The 10128-nt window shown below is 40.0% G+C and overlaps 1 long non-coding RNA gene across 3 annotated transcripts; it reads left to right on the top strand.

Annotated features, from left to right (window-relative positions):
• The first annotated feature begins 4367 nt into the window (after window positions 1-4367).
• LOC123517049 lies at window positions 4368-9746 on the top strand. 3 transcript variants are annotated; one of them, XR_006678373.1, is made up of 4 exons: window positions 4368-4429; window positions 5006-5207; window positions 6755-6902; window positions 9471-9746. It is a non-coding gene; the product is annotated as an uncharacterized LOC123517049 (long non-coding RNA). The 3 variants fall into 3 exon arrangements; XR_006678372.1 differs by having other exon boundaries at window positions 4371-4429; window positions 4974-5207; XR_006678371.1 differs by lacking the exon at window positions 4368-4429 and having other exon boundaries at window positions 4628-5207.
• The last annotated feature ends 382 nt before the right edge of the window (window positions 9747-10128 follow it).

The raw sequence follows: 10128 nt of genomic DNA, 5'->3' as shown, positions 1-10128 counted from the left end.
CTGTCTCGTCAGAGACTGCAGCAGATCAAACAGTGAAACACACACACACACACACACACACACACACACACACACACACACACACACACACACACACACACCTTTCTCAACTTAATCTAGCCTGTCTTATTTATTTTCTATCTATTCTGACTCGATCGTTGTCTTTCTTCTCTTTCGTCTGTTTTTCCTATTTTTTTTTTTTATCTTTTCCATCTTTCCATTCATATTTCTATCATCTCGATTCTTATTTAGTGTATAATATATTTTCTATCTTTCTATACCTTCTATATTTTCTTTACTCGCATCTATCTTGTTTCTATTCACATTTTTCACTAGTGTTCTGAATCTCATATTCCTTTGTTTGAATACGGTAACATGAACAAGGTTGTGGATCTTCGGGTGTGGTGTGGATGAGCAAGTGAGCGAGCTGGCATTGGGAGCCGAGCCACGGCCGAGCGGGGGAGGCAGCATGGCATGTGGAGGCTATGTGAGGCTAGCCAAGATGTATGAAGATTGTACTGTACTTATGCTATGGAATGGTGTTGTTACTGTAAAGCATACTTAAGAAAGATAAAAAATATGGCTGATTTTCTTGTGTATAAGTTTCCGGTGTGTGTGAGTGTGTGTAACTGTGTATGGTGGGTGGATGGTTGAGCGAGGGTGTGGGTGCAGGCTGCAGACTGGGGCACATGACGTGGAGCCTGTGGTGACCGGTGACTGGTGAGGCGGTGACTGGTTCACTCTGGTATTTACACGACTGCCGAGGGAATAATACATAAGGTTCAGTCTTTTAGGCGCTCACGAAGGAATATACTTTAGCACTCCCGAGGGAATATACATACTGTAAGGTTCAGTCTAGCCAAGTTAGTTATTAAAGATATAATCGGACACCGGAATTCTGTTTCAAGGTAAGGACTGCTCTATACACGAAATGACAACTGCAACATATGCCTGGAAAACAAACACAAGCAAGGATGGAAACGGAGTGATTGAAAGTGATAGCTAATTGCGCATTGATTATTTTCCTGACAACATTCTCCTTTTATCTTATGATAGTTTTATATTTTTCTTTAAGTGTCTGTGTGACTTCGCCGAAGCTAGTCATGTTCGCTAGACCCTTCTTCAGTAACGACCTCTTTCCTTGGTGAGTTCATATATATATATATATATATATATATATATATATATATATATATATATATATATATATATATATATATATATATGTCACACAGACACTTAAAGAATATAAGACTATCATAAGATGTAAGGAGAATATTGTCAGGAAAATAATCAATGCGCAATTAGCTAGCACTTTTAGAGAGAGAGAGAGAGAGAGAGAGAGCGTAGCATGTGTGTGGTGATTATCACCACACACACCACTGTCGCCACACACCATACACGTACCACACTGCTGTCTTCCACTCTATCACACACACACACACACACACACACGACTGTTACCACACACAATGCATACACCACACTGCTCTCTTTCACTCAATCACCACACACACCAGTCACCACACTACTCTCTTCCACTCTATCACCACACACACACACCATACACCACACTGCTTTCTTCCACTTTATCACTACACACACGCCACTGTCACCACACACCATACATCACACTGCTCTCTTCCACTCTATCACTATACACACACACACACACACACACACACACACCATACACCACACTGCTTTCTTCCACTTTATCACTACACACACGCCACTGTCACCACACACCATACACCACACTGCTCTCTTTCTCTATCACACACACCACACACACTTTGTATTTTTTTTTTTATTATTTATTTGTGTTGCTTTTTATTGGTTTTGAATGTCGTGATTTGTAATGGTGGTGGTGGTTGTGGTGGTGGTGGTAATGTCGATATTTTGTCTCATCTCTCACTGTTTATAATTTTTTTTTGGTTTGTTTTATTTTTGTTGTTTCGGATTCTTTTTTTATTTATTTCTGTATTTTTTAAATAGGTTTATATAATATGTGTGGTGAATGTTGAGTTTGGTAATGTTGACATTTTGAAGCCCCTCACCACAGCTACTTGTATCTTCAAACAGACTAAAACCATAAAAACATTGAATATTCCACACATAATTCCCAGATAACTTTCAAATGCTGAAAATTTAACACAAGCAAAGACATAGTATTGGAATTTATTGTGTTGTGAATGCTGAGTTTAGTAATGTCGACATTTTGCAGCTTTGTATCTTCAAATAAACTAAATCCATAATAACACTGAATAATCCACACATAATTCCCTGATAACCTTGAAATAGTGAGAATTGAACATATACAAGGACATAGTATTGGAATTTATAGCGGGCAAGGAGAAGAGAGAGTGATGATGGCGTCGGTACCTCCCGCCAAGACACACGGTTGGCCTCACTGGAGTGCCGTTATATTTTCAGCCTGTATAGAGGTGACAGTGCCGTGACAGAGGTGGTGGAGGTTATTAATGCACCAAGGAACAGGTGTGTAAGGTGTGGCAGTGGTGTTGATAAGGGATTAGTGTGTAAGGAGGGAAAGAAGTGTGGTGGGCCGAGTGCTTGTCAACAAATTTAGTGGTGATGGCCGTGTGGTGTTTGGTGTTGCTTATACACCCCATAAACACACTCAAACACCCCGCAACACATCCACAATATGCCCATATACACCCAAACACCCACACACACAAAGTGAAGTGATGACATTCCCGACAGCACCAGCGGCGAGACAAGAGAGCAATGCAAATCTTCACCACAACGCCTCACCATTATTTATTTCAGGTATTTCTAAGGCCACTCTCTTATTTGTAGGTTTTCTTTGCATATGAGAGTGAAAACAGTGCCCAAATGTTGAAAAAGTGATGGGTGTAAGGAGCAGTTGTCAGTATTACCAGCTATTATTTGCTTCTTTGACTCACCGTAAGCCAAACATGTGTGAGAATGCAACCACTACTGTACCATTGCATGTTTCCTGGTCACGTTTTCGCGATAGGGGTTAATTTTGTTGTGGTGAGATAATAAATGCAACATAAGGATTATGGAGCCTGCGCTGCAGTGTTCCCATATGTTGCATCCCGCCCGGTCCCCGCCGGGCCCCCGAGCACCACCCCTGTTCCCCCTGGCCCCCGAGCACCACCCCTGTCTCCCCCGTGGCAACCTGCGGGTTCCAATACTTTTTTTTATATATTCTCTAAAAATAATATTACGCTTTCATGGTGTGTTTTTGTGGTTTCTATCAATATTTCGTTGTGTTTGAAGTGTGTTCCGCGCTTGTGTTCGTTAAATGTGTGTCGTTTAGTGGTGTTTTATTGCTGAAATATGAGGTGCCATAACCGTCCAAATTTTCCATCCCCCAGTATCAACTCTTTTATTTCGAGCTGTAACTGGGCCTTTATAGTATATAGAAATTGCCTGTGCTTTTTTAGGCGTGAAATAATTCCATTGAGTGAAATATGTGGACTTTAAAGTGGTGTTTTGTCCCGTTTAACGTAAGTTTAATTTTTTCAATTTTATTTGTTTACGATTCTGTTTGACGGTCAAACCCGTTGTAAAATGTCTTAAAAGAAAGCTGAGATTCTGTAGAATGTGTTAAAATACTCGCCAAGTGAAAATATCTTGACTTTACAAGAGTTTTTAATGAGTTTAGAGTTTAATGGTTTTGTTTTACATTAATGCTCTTTCACTCGTTCACTTCTGGTTCTAGGTCAGTGTTGGATGCCTGAGAAGAGAGTTTATATTGTCTAATATTTTTCGAAAGAAATATAAAGTCGAAATGGCTGGACGTTTTGCCAGCGTTATAAGTGGAAATGTTTATATACTCTTTATATACTTAGTTTAGACAGTTGTTTAAAACTAGTTAAGCAGGAAATATTTTGATGTTTTGGATATTAATTAAAGTATCTAATAAGTCATAAAAAAGTAAGCATTCGGCCTTGGCTTCGTTTTTTCTTTAAGTCATTTTTAAAATTATTTACGTAATTCAGCCGATTCGCTACTATTCCCGCGCTCTTGATGACGTCACAGCCAAGGTGGTGACTCATCATGGCCCAGGCTGACGTCCCTCCCTCCATACCGCCCAGTTCGTCGATATTTTGCCTAATATTTAGTGATTTCTACGTGTTTTCATGTGTTTCTTGGCTCAGGTGTGTAGATATTAGTAGCAGAAGGAAGAAGAAAAGAGAAATAAAAGAGGATGAGGAGGAAGGGAGGAATAAGTGGAGGAGCAGGCAAGCCACAATAGCTACTCTCCCTACACTTCCTCAATATTTTGCCGAATATCTCGTGTTTTCTAAGTGTTTTGATGTGTTTCTAGGCTCAGGCGTTTACATGGAAGCAGTAGAAGAAAGAAAGAAGGAGAACGAAGAAGAAAGGAAGAATGGAAATGGAAGAAGAGGAGGAGCCAAGCCACAATATTCAGGTAAGTCCCCTTTTTAGTCTTACCGTTCTTTATAACGCATTTTTGTGTTTTTGGGTTATACCTGAAGTATTTTGAGTATGTTTGGTAGTGTTGCAGGGTGTTTTCAGTGTGTGTTGAATGTTTTTAGGTATATTTTACATATCTTGAGTGTGGTGTAGAGGGGTGTTTGAATGTATGGGTGTGTTCTGAGTGCGGTTAGGGGAATTTTGAAGTGTTTTATGGTGTTTTAGATTAGTTGTAAGGGTTTTAAGTGGTCTGTGCGTGTGTGTGGAGTGTCTTGGGAGTGTGTGGGTATGATTTTGGTGTGGTGGGTGTTTTAAGTGGCCTGTGCGTATGTCTGGAGTGTCTTGGGAGTGTGTGGGGATGATTTTGGTGTGTGCTGTTTGTTTTAAGTGGTCTGTGCATGTGTGTAGAGTGTCTTGGTAGTGTGTGGGGATGATATTGGTTTATGTTAGGTGTTTCTAATTGAGTTATGGGTTTATTTGTTAATATTTTGAAGTGTTGCATAGTGTTTTGGGTTAACGTACTCACTTACTTTTGTTAGTGTTGTATAATTTCATGGTATGATGGACGCAGCTGAGGTGGGCCTCCGCTGTGGCCAGGCAGTTCAGCCTTGGCGTCAACCCTCTATGTGATGAGTGAGATGCCGGTTGAGCTGGAGTGTCCTGGTATTGGGGGCTCTTCTGGTATTGTAGACAACCATCTGTGTAACCTTTTCGTGAAGAGGTCCGGTGTGACCTGTCCGGTTCCTGATGGTGTCCGGCACAGCGTTGAAGAGGTGAGCACCATTGTGTGAGAAGGAGATGTGCATGCAAGTCTTTATTTTATGAGCCGTTGCTTCTCTCCTCTTCACATAGCACAACCGCCTTCTTGAATGTGGTTAAGTTGTATGCCCACATTTGGTACAAGGTCCTCCAGGATCTTGGGATTTTGAGCATTTTAAAATGGTTTGGGTGCGTTTTGTGGTGTAGGGGTGTTATTGGTGTACATTCTAATTCTGATTTGTAAAGTGCAGGGCAGGCATGTTTTTTGGGGGTGATTGAAATATTAGTGTTACTGAAACAGGAGTCTTTTAGAAATACAAGTTAGGCACCACTGTTTTTCAAAGTCCACACTTATGAGGGAGTTTGTTCTTAAGAGTGTTTCTGCTTTTGATTTAATAGATATCATGTTAATCTGTCAATAGATCATCAAACATCACTTCAAAACTGGAGGGGTTTGTGTGTGTTTTGGGTTTTTTTGGGGTGTTTGGGGTGAAAGAGTGTGTTCTTGTGGGGTTTGTGTGTGTTTTTGTGGTGTTTGAGTGTTTTGGGGATATTTGGGTGTGTGTTTAGGGATGTTTTTTGGGGTGTTTTGAGTGTGCTTTGGGTGTGTTTAGGATGTATTTGGATGTGTTTAGGTGATGTTTGGATGTGTGTCTCATCTGCATGTTCAAACACTAGCAGGTGGTGTGACTTCATTTTTTTTTTTTTTTTTTTTTTTACTTATCAACAATGGTTGTGGTGGTTGTGGTGTTGGTGATGGTTTTGGTGATAGTGGTGGTTGTGGTGGTAGTGGTGGTGGTGATGGTAGTGGTGGTGGTGGTGGTGGTGGTGGTGGTGGTGGTGTTAGTGGTGGTGGTGATGGTAGTGGTGGTTGTGGTGGTAGTGGTGGTTGTGGAAGTAGTGGTGGTTGTGGTAATGGTTGAGTAGAAATGGGTGATGGTGGAAATGGGTAGTGGAGGAAATGGGTGATGGTGAAAATGGGTAGTGGAGGAAATGGGTGATGGTGGAGTTGGATCAGTGAAAATGAGTGAATGGAAAAGAGTAGTGGTAGTGGAAATGGATCAGCGGATATGGGAGCGTGGAAATGAGTGATGGTGAAAATGGGTGGTGTTTGAAACCAGTGATGGTGGAAATAGACAAAATTATTTATTTATTTTTTTTTTTTTTTTGAAAGTCAACTTTTTTAATTTGAAGTTCAGGTTTTTTTTTTTATTTTTTTTTTTTTTTTTTTTTTTTTTTTTTTTTACTTTTTTAATTTGAAGTTGAGTGTTTTTTAATTTGAAAGTTAAAAGGTGTACATTAAAGCAATTTTTCTTTGAAACTCTGCACACTCGTTGGTGACACCACTTCTTCGGCCAAACTGTTCCACGTCTCAACACATCTTTGCGGGAAACTATAGTTTTTAACATCTCTCAGACATCTTCCCTTCCTCAGCTTTTTATTTTGCAATCTTGTTGTTTGAATGTCATATTCTTCTCTCAGTCTAACCTAACCTTGTAATTTTATTTATTTATTTATTTATTTTTCCCTAACCTAATCTAACCTAACCAAACATTTGCAGGTCCGCAGAAAACGACACGCCAATTTATTTGAAGTCAAGGACGGAGATTAAAACGGCCTTGAAAAACACCACACCCGTTTCGTCCACCGCCATCACCACCTCCTAGATCAAGGACAAAGTGTATTACAGACTCACACATAAGGAAGAGGTGCGAGTGAGTGTGTTTGGATGCGTTTGGGTGTGTTTTGAGTGTGTTTTGTGTGTTTTGGGGTTCTTGGGAGCATTTGGGGTGTGTTTTGAGGTGTTTTGAATGTGTTTTAAGTGTGTTTAGATGTGTTTTGGTGTGTTTGGGTGTGTTTGAGTGTGTTTGGGTGTGTTTTGAGTGTGTTTAGATGTGTTTTGGTATGTTTGGGTATATTTAGGTGTGTTTGAGTGTGTTTCATGTGTTTTTGATGCATTTGAATGTGTTTTTGGATATTACAAGTGTTTTGGTGCAGTTTTGGGTGTGTTTGTTTGTGTGTTTCAGCGTGTATTATGATGCTAATGTATTTTAAGCTAACCTAACACCCAGACTCTCTCTCTCTCTCTCTCTCTCTCTCTCTCTCTCTCTCTCTCTCTCTCTCTCTCTCTCTCTCTCTCTCTCTCTCTCTCTCTCTCTCTCTCTCTCTCTCTCTCTCTCTCTCTCTCAATATCTTGTCAGTGATTTTTCATGTTAATCTTTGAATGGCACCATAAAACTACCCTTAAAAACCGTGTCACTGAAACAAGAATCTTTTGGAAATGCAAATTATATGGCCACTGTTTTTCAAAGTCCACAGTTTTGAGGCACTTTGTTTGTAAGAGTGTGTTTGCTTTTGATAAGGTAGATATCAATGTAATCTGTCAATACAGCCATCAAACCTCCCTTAAAACCCATGTGACTGATACAAGAGTGTTTTTAAGATATAGGTTAGGTTGCCACAATCTTCAAAGTCCACAGATTTGCGGAGCTTGGTTCATATGAGTGTTTTTGCTATATATAAAGTAGAAATCATATTAATAAGTTAATAGAACTATCAAATTACCCTTAAAAACCTGTGTAACTGAAACAATAGTCTTTTGAAAATATAGGTTATGTGGCCTCTATATTTTAAAGTCCACAGAGGTGAGACTACCCTTAAAACCCGTGTGACTGAAATTAGTCAATTTTCAAAGCCCACAGATATGACAAGCCTTTTTCGTAAAAGTTTTTGTGCTGTTGATAGAGAAGATATCATACTAATCTGTCAATAGGACCATTAAACTACCCTTCACAACCTGTGAGACTGGAATTAGTTTTTTTTAAATATAGGGTATGTTGCCACAATTTTCAAAGCCCACAGATATGACAAGCCTTTTTCATAAGAGTTTTTGTGCTCTTGATAGAGTAGATATCATACTAATCTGTCAATAGAACCATCAAACTATCCTTAAAAACCTGTGTGACTGAAATTAGAGTCTTTTTAAAATATAGGTTATGTTGCCACAATTTTCAACGGCCACATGTGGCTTTTGATAAGGTAGATATCAATGTAATCTGTCAATACAACCATGAAACCTCCCTTAAAAACCTGTGTGATTCTGATTTGTAAAGCGCAGGGCACACACATTTTTTGGGGTTGGTTTTTGCGGGTGATTGAAATAGTAGTGTTGAAACAAGTGTCTTTTAGAAATACAAGTTAGGCGACCACTGTTTTTCAAAGTCCACAGTTATGAGGAAGTTTGTTCTTAAGAGTGTTTTTGCTTTTGATTTGATAGATCTCATGTTATTCTGTCAATAGATCGTTAAACATCTCTTAAAAACTGGAGGAGTTTGTGTGTGTTTTGGGGGCGTTTCTGGGGTGTTTGGGGTGAAAGAGTGTGTTTTTGTGGGGTTTGGGTGTGTTTTTGGTGTTTGAGTGTTTTGGGTGGTTTGGGGATATTTGGGTGTGTGTTTTGGGTGTTTAGGAGTGTTTTTTGGGGATTTGAGTGTGCTTTGGGTGTGTTTAGGATGTGTTTGATGGTGTTTGAATGTGTTTGGGTGATATTTAGATGTGTCTCTCATCTGCATGTTGCTGAAAGCACACTCTAAGCACACCAGAAACACCCCAGAAGACCCCAAACACACCAAACACACCAAAACACACCAAAACACACCAAAACAAGCACAGTCAAAGCACACCAAAAATACCACAGAAGACCTCAAAAAACACACCAAAGCACCTCAAAGAACACACTCTCAAAGTACAGAACACACTCAAAACACCCCAAACACAGCAAAATCTCTCAAAGCACACTCTGAACACAGCAAAAACACCACAGAACACACTCAAAACATCCCAAAACACACCAAAACATTCCCAAAGCACACTCGTTTTCAACCTAACCTAATCTAACACCCCATAACCACTCCTTCTCTCTCTCTCCCACAGATTTGAACCTTGTATTTTTAAGTTTTCTATGTTTTTTTTACATTATTCCTGTGTTTTGATGTTTTTTTTAATGTTTTCGTATGTTTTTCATTCATTATTCCTGTGTTTTGGTGTTATTTAATGTTTCCCTTCGTTTTTCTTACATTTCGTTAGGTTTTTCTAATTTTTTTGACAATTTGAGCCTCATTTCCAACCTGACCAAAGCTAGCCTAACCAGACACACTCTCTCTCTCTCTCTCTCTCTCTCTCTCTCTCTCTCTCTCTCTCTCTCTCTCTCTCTCTCTCTCTCTCTCTCTCTCTCTCTCTCTCTCTCTCTCTCTCTCTCTCTCTCTCTCTCTCTCCTGCAGGCCATGAGGGAGGCGGTGGAGGTGTGGGGGGGTTCAGCACGCTATCAGTTCATGCCTGGGATGGGACACACTGGGACAGCGTCGGACCGTTGGTGAGAGCAAGACAAGGCTGTGACAATTCTGCAGAGGTTTGCCACTCAGACCTGTTGCCATGTTACTATTATTGCACATCCTAAGAAGGTGTGTGTATGTGTGCATATGTGTGTTTACCTAGTTGTATTTACCTAGTAGTATTGTACAGGGTTTGAGCGGGCCTCATAGCGTCCTGTCTCCATGTCTCCATTTATCCAATTTTTCCCTTTAAAGTTATGCACATTATGTGGTGTAACAACTTCACCACTCAATGCATTCCACTTTTCCACCGTTCTATGAGGAAAACTATTTTCCAATATCCTTCACACACTGCCTCATCCTGATCTTTACATGTCCTCTTGTTCTTCCATCTTCTGTCACCAGCACCAGGTCTTCCTTGTCTATTTTTTCAATGCCATTGACTATCTTGTACATTGTTATTAGGTCCCCCTCATTCTCTTCTATCTTGTAAGGTTTGCAGTCACATTTTCAGCCATTCTTTGTATAGTAGGTCCTTTAGTTCCGGCACCATCAGCTGCACCACAGCTGCATATTCCAGCCTTGGGCGTGTCATGCTTGTGATGTT

Source organism: Portunus trituberculatus, chromosome 41, assembly GCF_017591435.1.
Source record: "Portunus trituberculatus isolate SZX2019 chromosome 41, ASM1759143v1, whole genome shotgun sequence".
NCBI classification, from domain to species: Eukaryota; Metazoa; Arthropoda; class Malacostraca; order Decapoda; family Portunidae; genus Portunus; species Portunus trituberculatus.
Note: the sequence above shows the minus strand (reverse complement) of the source record. Positions and strands in the feature narration are given on the sequence as shown.